This window comes from Copidosoma floridanum, unplaced genomic scaffold (assembly GCF_036245765.1).
Source record: "Copidosoma floridanum isolate Cflo_tuat_1 unplaced genomic scaffold, Cflo_Japanese_pri ptg000016l, whole genome shotgun sequence".
Lineage (NCBI taxonomy): Eukaryota > Metazoa > Arthropoda > Insecta > Hymenoptera > Encyrtidae > Copidosoma > Copidosoma floridanum.
The window spans coordinates 13,347,137-13,363,569 of record NW_028321893.1 but is presented as its reverse complement, the minus strand read 5'-3'; the positions used below and the strand labels follow the sequence as shown (position 1 = coordinate 13,363,569).

Sequence of the window (16,433 nt, the reverse complement as noted above, 5' to 3'; positions counted from 1 at the left end):
AATCGTGCTATTAAGTGCTTAAGCGAAATCTTAAAGATTAGCTACTTATGTAAACTAAATATGCTAGCAAGTTGCCGCTAAAGTGTGGTTGTTGTGATTTGCCATAAAAATTGGCAAGAAGTTAGAAAAAAATTCATACAGATATTTTAACGAATGGCTACAATAGAAAAAGTTTCAGTGTTCAGAAATATCAGTCCCGGTATTTATCTATTTTATGTTAGTCTTCAAAATTGAGAAAAAGAACTTAATTACTTTTATAAACAAATGTAATTTCCTTTTTGCTGAACTTAACATTTGCCTAAACTTACATAAATTTTAATAATTGTGTTAATGGCTGGATACTAAGTCAGTGTCCAGAAATATAGGTCCTAGCATTTAACTATCTTATGTCAGCCTTTAAAGTTGAGAAAAAAAACCTAATTACTTTTATAAATAACTGTAATTTCCTTTTCGCTCAACTTAACATTTGACTAAGCTTACAAAAATTTTAATAATTGTGTTAATTGCCAGAGATACTAAAACTGCTTTTTGTCTTATAAATCGACTGGTACACTCGCTTTTTTCATGAACGATAACAAATTGTTAAGACAAAATTCATCAAATAAAAACTTCCCCTTTAAAAAATGTTTGACACCACTAGCATAAAAATTAAAAAAAAAAATTGTAAAACCTTATCAAACCTACGACCTAGTAACTCAAAACTGTAAAAATCAATATTTTCTAGTTACGGATGTTTTGAGATAGTCTTCAACGTGGTTTAAACAAAAATAAAAAACTAGGCTATTAAAGTAAGACTTGAAGAGGTTGTTTATTTAGCTTTTATACATCTCTCTGTAAAATTCCATTGGCTTTTATTAACGTACATAATTTTGATACTGAAAATCATGCAATTACCCTCGGTAGAACTGGGCCAGAATTACTAAAAACTTGAGTGATAAGCTAGGAGTTTTCCTCTTTGTAATGTCACGTTCTAAATATACTTCATAAGACAAAACAAGATAACCTTCATACTTTTAAAAATAATATATATAAGATTTTCTAAGTTGAATCCTACTAAAAATGGCCATTTTTTGAAATGTTTTTTCTTAGATTTACATTTTTTAATAGAATTAGCCTTTTTTACTTTTCTTTTTTTAATTTGTCATATTAACCTAAGAGTTCTACATAAACCACTTTATTAAAGTTTATTACAGTCAAGCAGTACAAAAAAGTTAGTTGTTATTTAAAAACTTTAACTTTTGCCTGAATTATTGATGAACAGAAACTTTTTATAGGCATCCAAATAAAAATGATTTTTTTGGTTACAAAAACTTTTTTCAAATTTTGCATTATCATTAAAATGTTTCTTCACTTTTATCTGCCTTTTTGAATTACACAACAAATATACACATATATTTCTATGTTCTCTGGTTCTGTTATTTCTGCTCTTCATTTTTTGTCAATACTCTAAACGCTCTTTAATACTCCCTCTCTCTCTCTCTCTCTCTCTCTCTCACTCTCTCTGGTGTCGATGCATAGCAGAACACTCAAATTTTCTAGTGCTCCTATATTTTCTAAATTATACGGAAATTTATACCTCCACTGGAATTTCTGTCTTTAAGCATACCTTTCTCTGCAGTCTCGGCAGACTCTCACCTTGCGTGCTAGTGCTCTTGTCCTCCTGAAGTTCTGAGGCAAAGTTGTAAGTGCAACCCTAGGTCAATTCCAACCTCAAAGAGCGAAGGTTGGTGACTAATAGTTCTGTCTCTCGGTTTGTTCTTCACTTTTGATTAGCTACCAGCAGTGGACGCCATTGATAGGCGCGTAACCAGGTGTGACTTTTGGTACTTTTGTCTAGGTGGATTCCACTAATATTAATAATTAGGAAAATCATTGTAATCAAGTGCCACCTTGTGTCCATCACTCCACAGACAAGTACTAGTAATCAAGCGTGGGTCCCACATTACCATTTGTTGAAATCACAACTTACATTCTTACTGGCTATGTCTATCACCAGTTTTGCTACTAGCGTGCGTTGTTACCTATATATAAAGGCTGATATGCAACGGTGGCATTTCCCGTGAACAGAGTGTAGAGCGATTTTTTCTAAAGCCCACCCTGTTGAAATTATATTTTTAGGGCTAATTGCTTTTAAATAGAAGGCCATTGAAAATACGTTCTAAACTACTCCTAAAAGGGGTTGGAATACTATGACGCGGCTGTATGAACGCGCAACATTTCCACATTGTCATTGTTCTGAGACGGTAAGCAGTGAGGTACCGTCAGTATAGCTGTATACATGGATATATCCACATGTGCACAAGAGTGTCTGCTATTGCACTAATGTGTCAGCTGTGTGGCCTGTGCGTAATGTAAAGGTTGGATGTTCGTGCTGTTAGGTTGATATTGTCTGCTCCTCATGCTGTCATATTTCAAAGCCATCAAATCATCCAATTATCAGATTCTAATGTAATTTCATAGATATTATAATAGCTACAAAATCATGCAACAACAAGAGTGTTATTAGAAAAACTTAACACCTATCTTTTTTTTTTTTTTTATTTATAAGCTTTTTCTGATTAATAAAAATCAATATAGCTAAATTAACACCTATCAAAAAAATTATTATAAGGTATTTTCACTTGTGACGTCATTCCAAGATGGTGCAATCACTGGGTTTTTTTTTCAAATTTGCACCAAATGTTCATAACCAGCTGTGAAATTCACAAGGACGTCCCTACTAATGATTATGCGTTTAAAAATTTCAGGTTTTAATAAGCTATCAAATAAACACTAAATTTTTTAAATCTTCACTTGGTAAGCAATGCAAAAAAATGAATGAAATTGTCGCGGGCATAAATTTGATTAGAAAAACATTTTATATTTGTGCTTACCATGATCCAGTTATAACGAATTTGAAATATAGTCAATAGCGATTCCCGATGCATTAGAGGAAATTTATCGTTTGTTAGCCAAAAGTGTAGTTTTAATGAAAATCAGTACAGAAAAAAAGTACTGCAATCAGGTGGATTGTACCCGTCTACTATACATATATATATATATATATATATATATATATATATATATATATATATATATATATATGGTTGCAAGCTTTCTCGCCTCCACGATCATAACAAATTCCCATAACCTCTGACGAGCTGTCAAAATTTTTCTTGTTTAATCCGTGTATTATATACAAAAATGAGTATTAACGAACAAAATCTTGTAAAATATAGGTATCTTGAAAAAGTCAAACTAATTAATTACTGTGATCCCTATAGTCTAATACCATCTCAGTTGTCTGATAATTTAAATCAATTACCTGTTGTGACAATCATGGATATAGTTAATTATTTTGTTTTGTCAAATAGTTTTTATACTGGTAATCAATTAAAATCGCACAAATGTCTTGATGCATTTAAATTTTGTGAAGCTGGTTTTGTTTTTAATGTACACTTTTCTAAACAGGGGGAGAACTTTGTTGTTATTGCAGAGGTAAGTCATTGAATTTACTCTTACAGAATATCAAAGCATTATAAAAGTAAACAATCAATTCATCAGTTTTCATACTTATAGGTGAAGCATTCTCAAAGAATGAATGAAACGCCTTTAAAGCCATGGATCATACTAACCGTTGATGGTTCAATCGCTAGTGCTCATTTTACTTGCAAGGCTGGTCTGGGAGAGGTCTGTAGTCATGCTGCAGCAATTTGTTTTTGGTTGTGCATGAACAATACTGGAAAAGACACATCTTGCACTGATGTACTTTCAGTGTGGACCAAACCCACAGGTACCAAAACTATTCATCCAAAAAAAATTAAGGATATTGATTGGGGAAGACAACTAACGTCATACAATGGTTTGTACGCCATAATTAAAATCTGTTTTATAAAGTTATTATGCATATTGTATTGTGTTTTGTTAAACATTATGGTCAATGACTTTCTTCAGAGGCTTAATCAAAATCGCTTCCACACCTCCAAAATGAAGAACTTGACGCGTTTCTAAGTAAATTGGCTAAGGCTTGTCCCAAGGCACTAATTCTCTCAGTGATTCAACCATATGCCAATGATCAAGTGACAAAAAATTTGCTTGGCTTATCTCAACGTTTAGGCCTTCTGTATAATCCAAAAAAGTACCAATCTTACTCTCTCGATCAGCTACGACGTGAACAAATACAAAATATAACACCTGACGAACAATGTACAGTGAAACGAGCAACAATTAATCAAAGTAAAAGTTCATCTTGGTTTCAGTTCAGGGCTAGTCGGATTACAGCTTCGCAGTTTAAGTCAGCCTGTTTTACGTCCATTGAAAAATCATCTATATCTATTATCAAATGTGTTAGTTATCCACAGAAACTCTGCTTTACATCCAAAGCAACAGATTATGGATTGAACCATGAAAGTACTGCTCGTCAAGATTACATAAATAGTGTCAGCACCGAACACGTAAACCTTGCAGTCTCTGTGAGTGGATTGATTATTTCAACAAGGGAATCTGTGCTTGCAGCAACACCAGATGGTCTTATTTCTTGTGAATGTTGTGGAAAGGGCTGTCTAGAAATAAAGTGTCCCTATTCGATGCATCTCAATAGTATGAATATTAAATCATTTGTAAAATCCAGTAAATCTTATCTCTACATAAAAAGTGATGGAAGCTACTCTTTACAAGAAAATCATTCATACTATTATCAGATACAGTTGCAAATGTATATAACCGATACTAATTATTGTGATTTTGTTGTTTGGTCAAAAAAAGACATGTTAGTTGAAAGAATATGCAGAAACAATGGTTTTTTAAATCCTAATATCACAAAAGCAAAATTATTTCATCAACAAGTAATTGTTCCAGAGCTTCTTGTGAGATGGTATTCTGAATTCAAGTACCTACACTCAATGTCATTTGTTAGATAAAGGGAAACGTAAATTAAATAAAGACGCCAATATTTTATAGATATAAATTTCGTTTTTATTTTTGTTTAATTATATATAAGTTTTACTACTATCACTACGTAAAGAAGACTAGCCCCAGGCACCATTGCGTAAGGACACACAAACAAACAAAAGCACTAATGTAGTTGATGTGCATATGAGCGCCAACATATGTGTATAATAAGGGTAAAAAATATTTACAAAAGGATTTGCTGTGTGTGAAGGATGCTGTATGGTTATTCTCATTCATTCAGACAAATTGAAGTTATTCTGAAGATATCATGGCTGGACAAAGGTTCAATAAAGCCCAGCACATATTAATTATTTCGTCATACACACTGACACCATTACTACTTGGACATAACATGCATATTGGAATCGTACCTATAATGTTAGAGTTATGGAGCCACACGTTCATACAAGAACAGTATTATTTATAAACAGGAGAATGTTATACTTATTACCTGATAAGAAACTAAATCTATTTTTTAAGTTGCCAATAACGCGCTCTACGTGAATACGTAGATTTGCTGTCCTTCGTGTATTTTCCAAATCAATAGGACTGATTTGACTTCTTCCTGAAAATTTAATCAGTGGCACATTATATTAATGTACATAAATATTTACGACGTTTCATCAGAAACTTTGACAAAAGCTGGAATATTAAGTTTTGCTCCATGCAAACGAGCCACGTCCTCGATCAGGAAGCCACGATCAGCCATAATAACATCACCTGGTCGAATGTAATCAAAGAATCCACAGTTCTCGGTTATATACTTATCACTGACTCTACCCCCGTAACTATCAGATACGTATACAACTGTCCCTTGAGGGGAAACAGCTAATAAAGTTTTTGCTGTTTTGTGGTGTTTATAGTTGGACCAACATTCAGCACTGGAACGCAGATTTTTTGGGCCTTCTATAAACACTTCCAAGCAGTCAATAATGACAGTTATTGAAGTCCCGAAACTCTCTTGGAAGCACAATGGCATAGTCATATGCAACATTTCTCTGTCGGGCCAATGAATTAGAGACTTAAATGTGCAATACATAACATGCAAACATCGCCTGAAATAATGTCCAAGTATATATAATGACACTCCAAACCGTAAAAAAATTATATAAAAGTAAGTCATGCCTACTTTGAATTGATAAACTAAAATGAGCAGCACCTGTAAGACAAATATTTCATTGGGAGGTTCAGTCTTAGTCGCATAAGGGTGAGGAGGAACGGCTGGAATGTGCACAGGGCAGTGTTGCTTCTAACAAATAAGTAAGAAGCAATAGTATCATGTATGAGGAAAAGTGTAGCAGAGTTACTTATTCCTGTGAAATATTTCGTTTTTTTGTTATCTCCCACAAATAATTCATATGTGAGGTCCAATGCAGCTATTTGCTGCTTGAGATTCGTATTTTCAGATAAAGTGAGACTTAATTTATCGAACAGTACACTTAGCTCCTCCATTGAAACCTCAGTTTAAGTGGTTGTTCCATTCTCAATGGTAGTTTGTTGCAATTTAGTCGGCGGTGAGTTCAATTCAGCAAATTGGAGTGATGCATCTGAAGGCGTGCTTTGATGTTGATTCAAATATTGTACTTTATCACAAACTTCTCCTTTTTTACTCTGAAAAAAAATTATTTCCATATCAGATAGTATACCTGAAAAACACTGTTGCGTTGGTCTTTAATATTCTTCAGAATTACTTTTTTCACATATTGCTCATTCCACTCCAATGATAATTCTCGTTTCACAGCAAATCCAACGCTGTAACCCAAACTTTGGGAAGGAATCCAATCTGGATGTTCAGAGCACTGTAGATCAGCTGGACGGCCTGTATGAATATAATGGTATCATCAAATACAAGATGCATGATATTAAAAAACTTAAAGAGGACACTTCCGTTTTTCTTCAGAATAATATATATTCTTTGAAATTGTAGTACCTGAAATGAAGTGTTTAACACAAACACGTGAATTTTGCAATTGATTTGTAGTATGAGTTCCTTGACTGATAGCTCTAATCCATCCTTTTTGTCTTTTCATAGATAAAGATATGATTTAATTTCGCTCCTCTGCACTGATACTTTTGTATTTTTTATTGTCCGGAGAAATTACAGATGGAATACGAAAAAAAAATTTCACAGATTTATCGTGACAACCACTTATACCACAACTTTTATTCATGTTTTTGCTACACACTGCTTCAATTTTGACAGCTCGTCAGAGGTTATGGGACTTTGTTATGATCGCAGAGGCGAGGAAGCTTGCAACCATACATATATATATACAAATATATATATATATTTTTTATATATTATAGTGCTCTACGTCCGGCTCCTTTTAATAAGGGCACTACTATGGGCACTTAGCACTTTGGAGAAGGAAGGGAAGAGGGATGTGGGAGGCCTCCCATTATTGAGAGGGGGGTAGGGAGAATTAGGCAATTTTGCTGCGAGAAGGTCGCCTAAACCCTCCTCGAGGAGCATTGCGTGGTGAAAAAGCACGTGTAAGACTCACAGAGGTACTTGCCCGAAAGTCGCACTGGCCGGGAATTGAACCACGGTCTCCCACGTGCCAATCCACGACCTAGCCAACCGAGCCACAGCGCGCTCTCTCTCTATATATATATATATGTATAGTAGACGAGTACAATCCGCCTGATTGCAGTACGTTTTTTCCTGTACTGATTTTCATTAAAACTACACTTTTGGCAAACAAACGAAAAATTTCCTCTAATGCATCGGGAATCGCTATTGACTATATTTCAAATTCGTTAAAACTGGATCATGGTAAGCACAAAAAATAAAATGTTTTTCTAATCAACTTTATGCCCGTGATAATTTCATTCATTTTTTTGCATTGCTTACCAAGTGAAGATGTAAAAAATTTAGTGTTCATTCGATAGCTTATTAAAACCTGAAATTTTTAAACGCATTATCATTAGTAGGGACGTCCTCGTGAATTTCACAGCTGGTTATGAACATTTGGTGCAAATTTAAAAAAAAAACCCAGTGATCACGCCATCTTGGAATGACGTCACAAGTGAAAATACCTTATAATAGTAATAATAATTTTTTAAATGTGGTAGTTCACTGGAAAGTTGTGTCCTTTTTTAGATGAGTAGAATCATAACTTGTTTATACATTTTTTATCTCCATTATCAGGTTTTATGAGCATATCTCATCAAGACTAGCACAAATTTTTCAGATATAGATTAATAACAATACTACTTATATCGTCAAGTAGTTCTAAACCTGTACATATTGCCAGCTGACGACACCGTTAGTTGCATACGTATACTGGCATACACAACTGCTTGTCGGCATACTTTCTGTCTCACTCACTCACACATCTGGCAAAACCTCCTTTATTAAATTTTTATCAAAAATTTAGTTTTACTGCAAATAAAAGTACAGTATAAAATCAGGTGGCAATTTCTCGCTCTACATGATGATATTTTTATTTTTATCTCTTCTCTTACCGTATGTAAGATATTAGCGAAACAAGTTTTATGCGCCACTTTGTCAGTGTTCAAGCTTTCAATTTTTTAACTGCTTTTCTTGCAACCTACAAGTTAAATTACAGGTATTATCAAAAACGATTCTTTTCAAATCAGTGTTATAGTTCAATGGATCTATTTATTAATGTAATATTGATTAAATAGTAACGATGACAAATGTCAACAGAATAGTAAAGTATTAAGTCAGAAGAACTTGTGAAATAAACAATATGTAGTTAAAACTTTTTGTTATTGTTCTAAAGTGATTTAATCTCTACTGTTCTTGGAAGATGATACTTTCAAAGAGTAGTATGCAACGTTTAATTGTCTATAATTATATTTTTTAAATAGTTTGATGGCTAAGGATTTATTTTATGTTAGGGACACATTCTGCATGCAAACTAGCATAGTATTTATAAATATTTTGCAAGATCTACTATAAACAATAATGTACAAGCACATTGCCTTACTTGACGGTCACTGTCCAGGCACTTAACGGGCACTTGATGGGTACTTGCGAGTACTAGACGGGTACTTGGCAAACACTTGACGGGCACTTGGCGGAAAATTAGAAGGCACTTGGCTGGTACTTTACGGGCACTGTCCAAGCACTTGACGGTCACTTGTATGGTACTTGACATACACTTAACGGGTACTTGGCAAGCAATTGACGAGCACTTGATGGGCACTTGCTGGACACTTGGCAGGTACTTGCCTAGCATTTGACGAGCACTTAGCAGATATTGTCGGGCACTTGGCAGGTACTTGACGGGTACTACGCAGGTACTTGACAGGGACTCAGTGGGCACTTGACGGGTACTTAACAGGCACTTGGCAGTCTTATGACAAGCACTTAGCAGGTATTTGCAGGGTACTTGGCGGATACTAGACGGGCACATGACAGGCACTTGGCGGGAACTTAACTGGCACTTGACGGGCACTTGCCTTGTACTTAACAGGCACTTTACAGGAATTTTTACAGGTACTTGGCGGGAACTTGATAAGCGCTTAGCATGTACTTGACAGGTATTTGCCAGGCACTTGGTGGGTAGTTGCTGGGCACTTGGCGGGTAATTACCAGGCACTTGACGGGCACTTGATGCGTACTAGCAGGGCACTTCACGGGTTCTTAAATATAACTTGACAAGCACTTACCGGCACTTGACGGGCACTAGGCAAACAATTGATGGGCACTTGACTAGCATTTGGCTTGTACTTAACAGGTTCTAAACAGGAATATGAGGGGCACTTAACGGGTACTTGACAGGCACTTAGCGTATACTTGACAGGCACTTGCCGGGCACTTGGTAGGTACATAGCAGGTACTCGACGGACACTTGGCGGGTCTTTGAAGGACACTTGGTGGGTACTTGCCAGGCACTTGAGGTCAAATACGTGTCGAGTACTCACCAAGTGATTGGAAAGTACGCGCTAAACGTCCGTCAAGTTCTTGGCAAGTACCTTTCAATTTTCCAGCAACTACCCACCAAGTTCCCATCAGTTACTCACCAAGTAACCAGCAAGTACCTAATAGGTGACAGCATCTACTTGCCAAGTACCTGGAAAGTATCCCCTAAGTACCCGCTAAGTATCCACCACTTGCCAATCAAAAGCCTGGCAAGTACCTGACAAGTAACCGGCAAGTACCCTACAAGTACTTGGCAAGTACCTGCCAAGTTCCCACCAAGTGACTGATAAGTACCTACCAAGTACCCGTCAAGTACGTGCCAAGTTCTCGCAAGTATCCGTCAAGTACCGGCCAAGTGCCTGGATAGTGGCCTTCAAGCGCTTGCCAAGAACCCGCCAGGTATCCGTCAAGTGCCCTCCTAGTTCCCAGCTACTACCTGCTAAGTTCCTATAAGGTACTCACCAAGTAACTAGCAAGTACCCACTAGGTGACAGCATCTACTTGCCAAGTACCTGGCAAGTATCCCCTAAGTGCCCGCTAAGTACCCACCAAGTGTCAATCAAATGCCTGGAAAGTACCTGACCAGTAACCGGCAAGTACCCTACATGTACGTGGCAAGTACCCACCAAGTTCCCGCCAAGTGACCGATAAGTACCTACTAATGCCCGTCAAGTATGTGCCAAGTTCTCGGCAAGTACCTGTTAAGTACCAGCCATAGCTTGGATAGTACCCTTCAAGTGCTTGCCAAGCACCCTTCAGGCACCCGCCAAGTTCCCTTCAAGTACCCACCAAGTACCCGTAAAAATACCGGCAAGTACACGCCAAGTGCCTTTTTAGTGTCTGTTAAGTATCAGCGGAGTGTCCATCAAGTGCCGGTCAATTGCTTGTTAAGGGCCCGTCAAGTGACTGCCAAGTGCCCGACAAGTACCTGCTAAATGCATGCAAGTGCCCATCAAGTACTCGCGAGGTGACCGACAAGTTCCGGCTAAATGCTCGTCAAGTGCCGGGCAAGTACACGCCAACAGCCCGATTAGTTCCCGTCAAGGACCTGTAAGAATCCCGGTAAGTACACTTTTTTTAGCCTATCGATAAAACTGTTGAACCTTATAGCTTTAGATTTTATGAGGATTGGTATTGAAGACAAAATTCTTAAAGCAGGCCACCTAAAAATCGATGATGAAGGTATTAAAAAATAATTTACGTGACTCAATAGTACTTTTGAAAATAAAATACCCGTACTTTTTTTTTTTCGAAATTTTTTTTTTTCAACAATTATTAACAATATAAACTTTACCCCATATTTTACAAAATAATTTTTTTCTCCTAATTGACTAAATAAATATTGATGAAATTATATGGGTTAGTCAAGGATAAATAGTCCTTCAAGAACATATTTTTAAAATTTATGTAGCATGCGATGTGTTTGAACAAATTCATAAAAGTTATAAACAAATAGAAATTAAACATACTTCTCAATCACTCACGACAATAATTTTTACATATTTTGATTCCTTATTCAATTTCGAATAAATGTGTGGAAAAAAAAATTTGGGCCCTCGAATACGTCAACAACAACGCTTGTTTGTTTGCATCGCTCTTCGGCGCGCAGCGGCACGAACTAGGCGCGACGCGTCCGTGCTTGCACCGCACCGACACTCAAAGTAAGTATTGTTGCACCTCCGCTCTTTCATTTATTTACTGTTGCTTCTGGTCTTCAGCATAGATCTCAGTGCCTTGTAAGTAGCGGTTTATACGTTGTTATTATTAAACAATGCCAAGAGCAAGTAGTTGTTGTAATCCGTTAAATAAAGAAGGACATAAATGTGTTTATAAAAATGTTTTTCTTATTACCAAGAAGTGGAACAATAAATTCAAAAACTTGATTAGATTGTTTATTTGTGATCCGTGCAAGCATCAAGTAAACAGGCAATCTAATATTATATCACAACCACAAGTTTCGAGAAATAGTGCAGTTGAAAGTGATTCTCCGATTCTGGAGACAGACAGTGATCGGGAAGAACAAGATGACCTCGATAAAGATCCTCATAGCGATGATGAGGTAATTAAAACATTGTATAACGAAATTTTCATTATATATGAAACAATAGTATATTACGATACAAGGCCAGAAGGTTGGATTTTCTGGCGTGCAAGGCAAATGTCCGAGGCGAAGCCGAGGTCATCGCGCTTTGCACGCAAGGATATCCAACCTTCTGGGCGTGTGTCGTATACTATTTTTCTTGATCCTCCCCCGAAAGTACGTTTAATATTTATTAAATTATTATCATAATCGCTGCCAGTTGACGTTCCTACTATATGTGTATACCTATAGCTATGATTTTTGTTTCTGGTAGGGGGCTTGGCGGACCGCCTGTCGGACAGTATGTGATACGAGATAAAGTAAAAAGTAAAAAAAAACATTATTTAATTTTTCATTTTTGTAGGATTTTGAAGTGCCTCCTGTCAAAAAGTCACGAGCCGGATCATTAGCAGAACAGAAATCTTGTAGTCACCATTCTATGGATGAAAAATGGATTAAAGATTTAAGGCTGGCTATCATTAATGAAGTTTCTCGTTCAGGTAAAATTAGTCTTTTAACTACGGTACCGTTGTCGTAGAGCATCCGACAAATGAGAAAAGAATTTAATGTATCCCGACGAATTGCTTCACGAGCAAAACATTTACACGCAACTTCAAGGTACGGAGCTCGTCCTGAAGTGAGAAGTAGGCGTAAGCGCTTAAATGATACGACTATTGGAAAAATCCAAAATTTTTACTTGTCAGATGAAGTTAGTAGATTGATGCCCGGTATAAAAGACTATATTTCACTTAAGGAAAATGGTCAACGACAACAAAAACAAAAAAGATTACTTTTGAATGATCTTGGTAGCTTGCACGGGCAATTTGTCGATCAAAATCCGGAAATTAAAATTTCGTTATCTAAATTTCGCAAATTAAGACCGCGTGAATGCATCTTAGCTGGTGCTAAAGGAACGCATAATGTATGTGTATGTAAAATCCACCAAAATATAAAATGGAAATTTGAAGGTGTAAAAAAACAATTTATTCTAAAATGTACACACTTCAATTATACTTCGAGATACATTAAAAGATATTCTGTGCGAGAGTCCAACTCCAGATTGTTATTTTAATGACTGCGAAAAATGCCCCGGTCCAAGTATTATTGTAAATAAACTTAAAATTTTATTGAAAGATTCAGACATTTCTGTAATGACATTTAATCAGTGGATAAGTACAGATAGGTGCGAGCTGTTATCAAAGTCTGAAACAGCAGAAGAGTTTTCGACAAATTTGAAAAGTGACCTTCTTGATTTGGTAAAACACGATTTTTTAGCCACAGCTCAAGCAGCTTTTTTTCGAAAAATTAAAAATTCAATTGAGGAAGGTGAATTCGTCGTTAGCTTGGACTTTGCCGAGAACTATACGTGCCAAATACAGAATGCAGTGCAATCGCAACACTGGGCGAATGTGCAAGCAACTTTACATCCCTACGTAATTTATTATAAAAAAGATAATTTCTTGAGACATGAAAATTACGTAAGTGTTTCAGAACATTTGCAACAAAACACAAATTCCGTTTATTTATTCAACTCAAAATTGATAACACACTTAAAAACAAAATTTGGATCTGATAACGTAAAAAAAATTTACTACTTTTCGGATGGCGCTGGGTCTCAATACAAGAATAAATTTAATTTTATAAATTTAATAAAACCCGAAGCATAGATACTTTGGCATAAAAGCAGAATGGAATTTTTTTGCTACCTCACATGGCAAAGGTGCCTGCGATGGAATTGGAGGAACAGTCAAATGACACGCATATCGATGCAGTTTACAGTGTGTAAATTACAAAAACATTTTATCGCCAAAACTTCTTTTTGAATGGGCCAAGAGTTTTTTTAAAAACATTAACTTTGATTTTTACTCCGAGGAAGACCATAAAGTAAATGAAGTATTTTTAAAACCAAGATATGTGATGGCAAAAACATTAAAATATACTCGACAGTATCATTGTTATACGCTGATTCCCAAAAAAAATCAACTTGTATGTAGAAAGTTTTCAGAATCTACAAAATCTGTCACTGAGAGCGTAACAAAAACTAGAATAGTATCTAAAGTTCGCAAAAATAAGAAGTAGAATTTTTTTACTTCTTTTTAAGTACATATTTTATGTAAAAAACATTATTTAACAAACTTGTTTCACTATGTTTTAATTTTATTCGGATAATAACTTGTTTCTATAACTATGTTCTATTTTTATTCTGATAAAAATTATTACTTAAATAAAAATGATTTATTCATTTAAATAAAGTGGTAATCTAGCATAGTCAAAGCCTTTTTATTTGCAACCCAATTACATTGAAAAATCACGCAAATCATTTACTTCATTACTTTACAGCACGGCGTGTGTAGTTCGCGCCGCACTATGGGTCAAATGGGTTTTTTTTTTGTTTAAAACCTAATAACTTGAGAAGAAAAAAAAATTTATCAAAACTTTTTTTTGGAGCTTCAAGCTAAGACAATAAAGAATAGAGAAAAACTATAGAGAATGTCTCGTCGTTGAAACCTTACCTCAAAATTAATGAGAAAACTCGAAAAAACAGTATTTTTAGCCGAAAAATCACTCAAATCACCCTATAACAACACTGTTACTTTTATTCTTCAAACAATTCTAACTTTTATTACTAGAATTTGAGTTATTTAATTCCAACATAACCTTAAAATTCGAGATTGCAGGTAACAGTGTCAGAAACCTGATATTATGTTAAAAATAAGGAATACTTCAAAAATTCTATTTAGAGCTTTTAAATAAAGTAATAGAGAATAGAGAAGTAGTATGAAAAAATATCATATTGTTAAACCCTAACCTCTTATTTGATTAAAATACAAGAAAAAAATATTCTGAGCCAAAAAATTGTAAAAATGACTTAATTTTTACTTCATAACATTATTACTTTCATGGATAGTAAACACTATTACTAGAATTATATTTTTGTACTCCTAACATAACCTCAAAAGTCGAGATTACAGTTTACAGTGTAAGAAACTTAATATTATAATAAGAATGAGGAATAATTCGAGAACCCCATTTAGAGCTTCGAACTAAAGTAATAGAGAATAGAGGGATAATATAAAAAATATCATATTGTTAAACCCTAACCACTGAATTGATTAGAAAACATAAAAAAAATTTTCTGAGCCGAAAAAACATTGAAATGACTTTATTTTCACTCTGTAACATTTCTATTTCACGTGATTCTAACTACTATCACTAGAATTCAATTTTTGTACTTCTAACGTAACTTTAAAATTGGAGATTATAGGCGTGTAGTGTCAGAAATCTGATGTAATGAGAAGGAAAAGGGATGATGGGAGAATTATTTTTTGAGCTCAAAGATGAGATGATAAAGAAAAGAGAAAAAGTATTAAGAATCTTTGATCGTTAAGCACTTACTTAATAAAAATCAAAATAGCGTTCTCACTAAAAAATTTGTAAAATGACTTGATCAACTTTTTGTTTTTTCAAACGGTAATAACTATATCCACGGAATTTTTAATGAAATTACCCTAACCTTACCTTATAAGATTTAGGGTTGATATAGATTAATGTTGTGCACCTTTGAAGTCAACAATAATTAACTTGTATGATTAACTACCTTGCTGTAATGAAACATTACACTCATACTGAACATTATATCGTGTAACTATTACTAAAATGAAGTTTAATGTTGTAAGTTTTCAAGAAATTTTTCCTCTTGTTGAAGTAAACTGTTATTGCTCATAAAAAAGGATTCAACTACACGAGACTATTCTACTGCACTTATCATTTAACAGTAGTATATATATATATATATATATATATATATATATATAGTACTGTGCAGCTCGACATGGCTTGTTAGTTTTGATACAATAGCATATATACCTACCATAACGGCAAAAATGTACATAACGAATGTATTATATAAATACCATATCTCTATATATTACATGCATAAGACAAAGTGATTATTGTAGTTGTTTTTCTCAAAAGTGGCCGCTTGGTATATGTAATCTCAAATGATAGAGATCACGGTTTGTCATTTAAATATAACAGTTTACTTTATAAAAATTATGCCGGAAAAGTTGAAGAATAATATTTGATGCATTACGTATGTCGCAGTTATGATAAATTTAAAGAGAGCAATAAAAATATGTTTTTCCCGAATAAACGATGTCAATTATGTTAGTATGTCATACAATCTGTCCTCGATTAATAACATCCATCTATTATTTTTATTGGATTACGTTTCATGCATAATTACGTTTCATGCACAGGACCACAAAAAAAAGTTTTGACACACAAAGACGCCATATCATGTACCATGTGTTCTTGGGGTCGCTGAACATAAATCTGATGTCTAAATTGCTCCATCATGTCACATTTTTTTTCCAACCTAAAAAATAAGTATAAATTAATGGATGTGAAATACACTGTCCTGTAAACGTAAATAATGTCGATTACCGTGTCAGATTTCCTATAGTTTTGTAAGTTCTCGTCCCAATATTGTATGGTTTTATCATAAGTTTGCATTCCTAACCTCAAAAA

The 16,433-nt window shown here is 34.8% G+C and overlaps 1 protein-coding gene across 1 annotated transcript in view; it reads right to left on the bottom strand.

The window, feature by feature from the left end:
* LOC106642596 (CDK5RAP1-like protein) overlaps positions 1 to 16,433 on the bottom strand; it is a 316,384-nt gene that overhangs the window by 69,399 nt on the left and 230,552 nt on the right. The gene's annotated exons all lie outside the window — the stretch shown is intronic.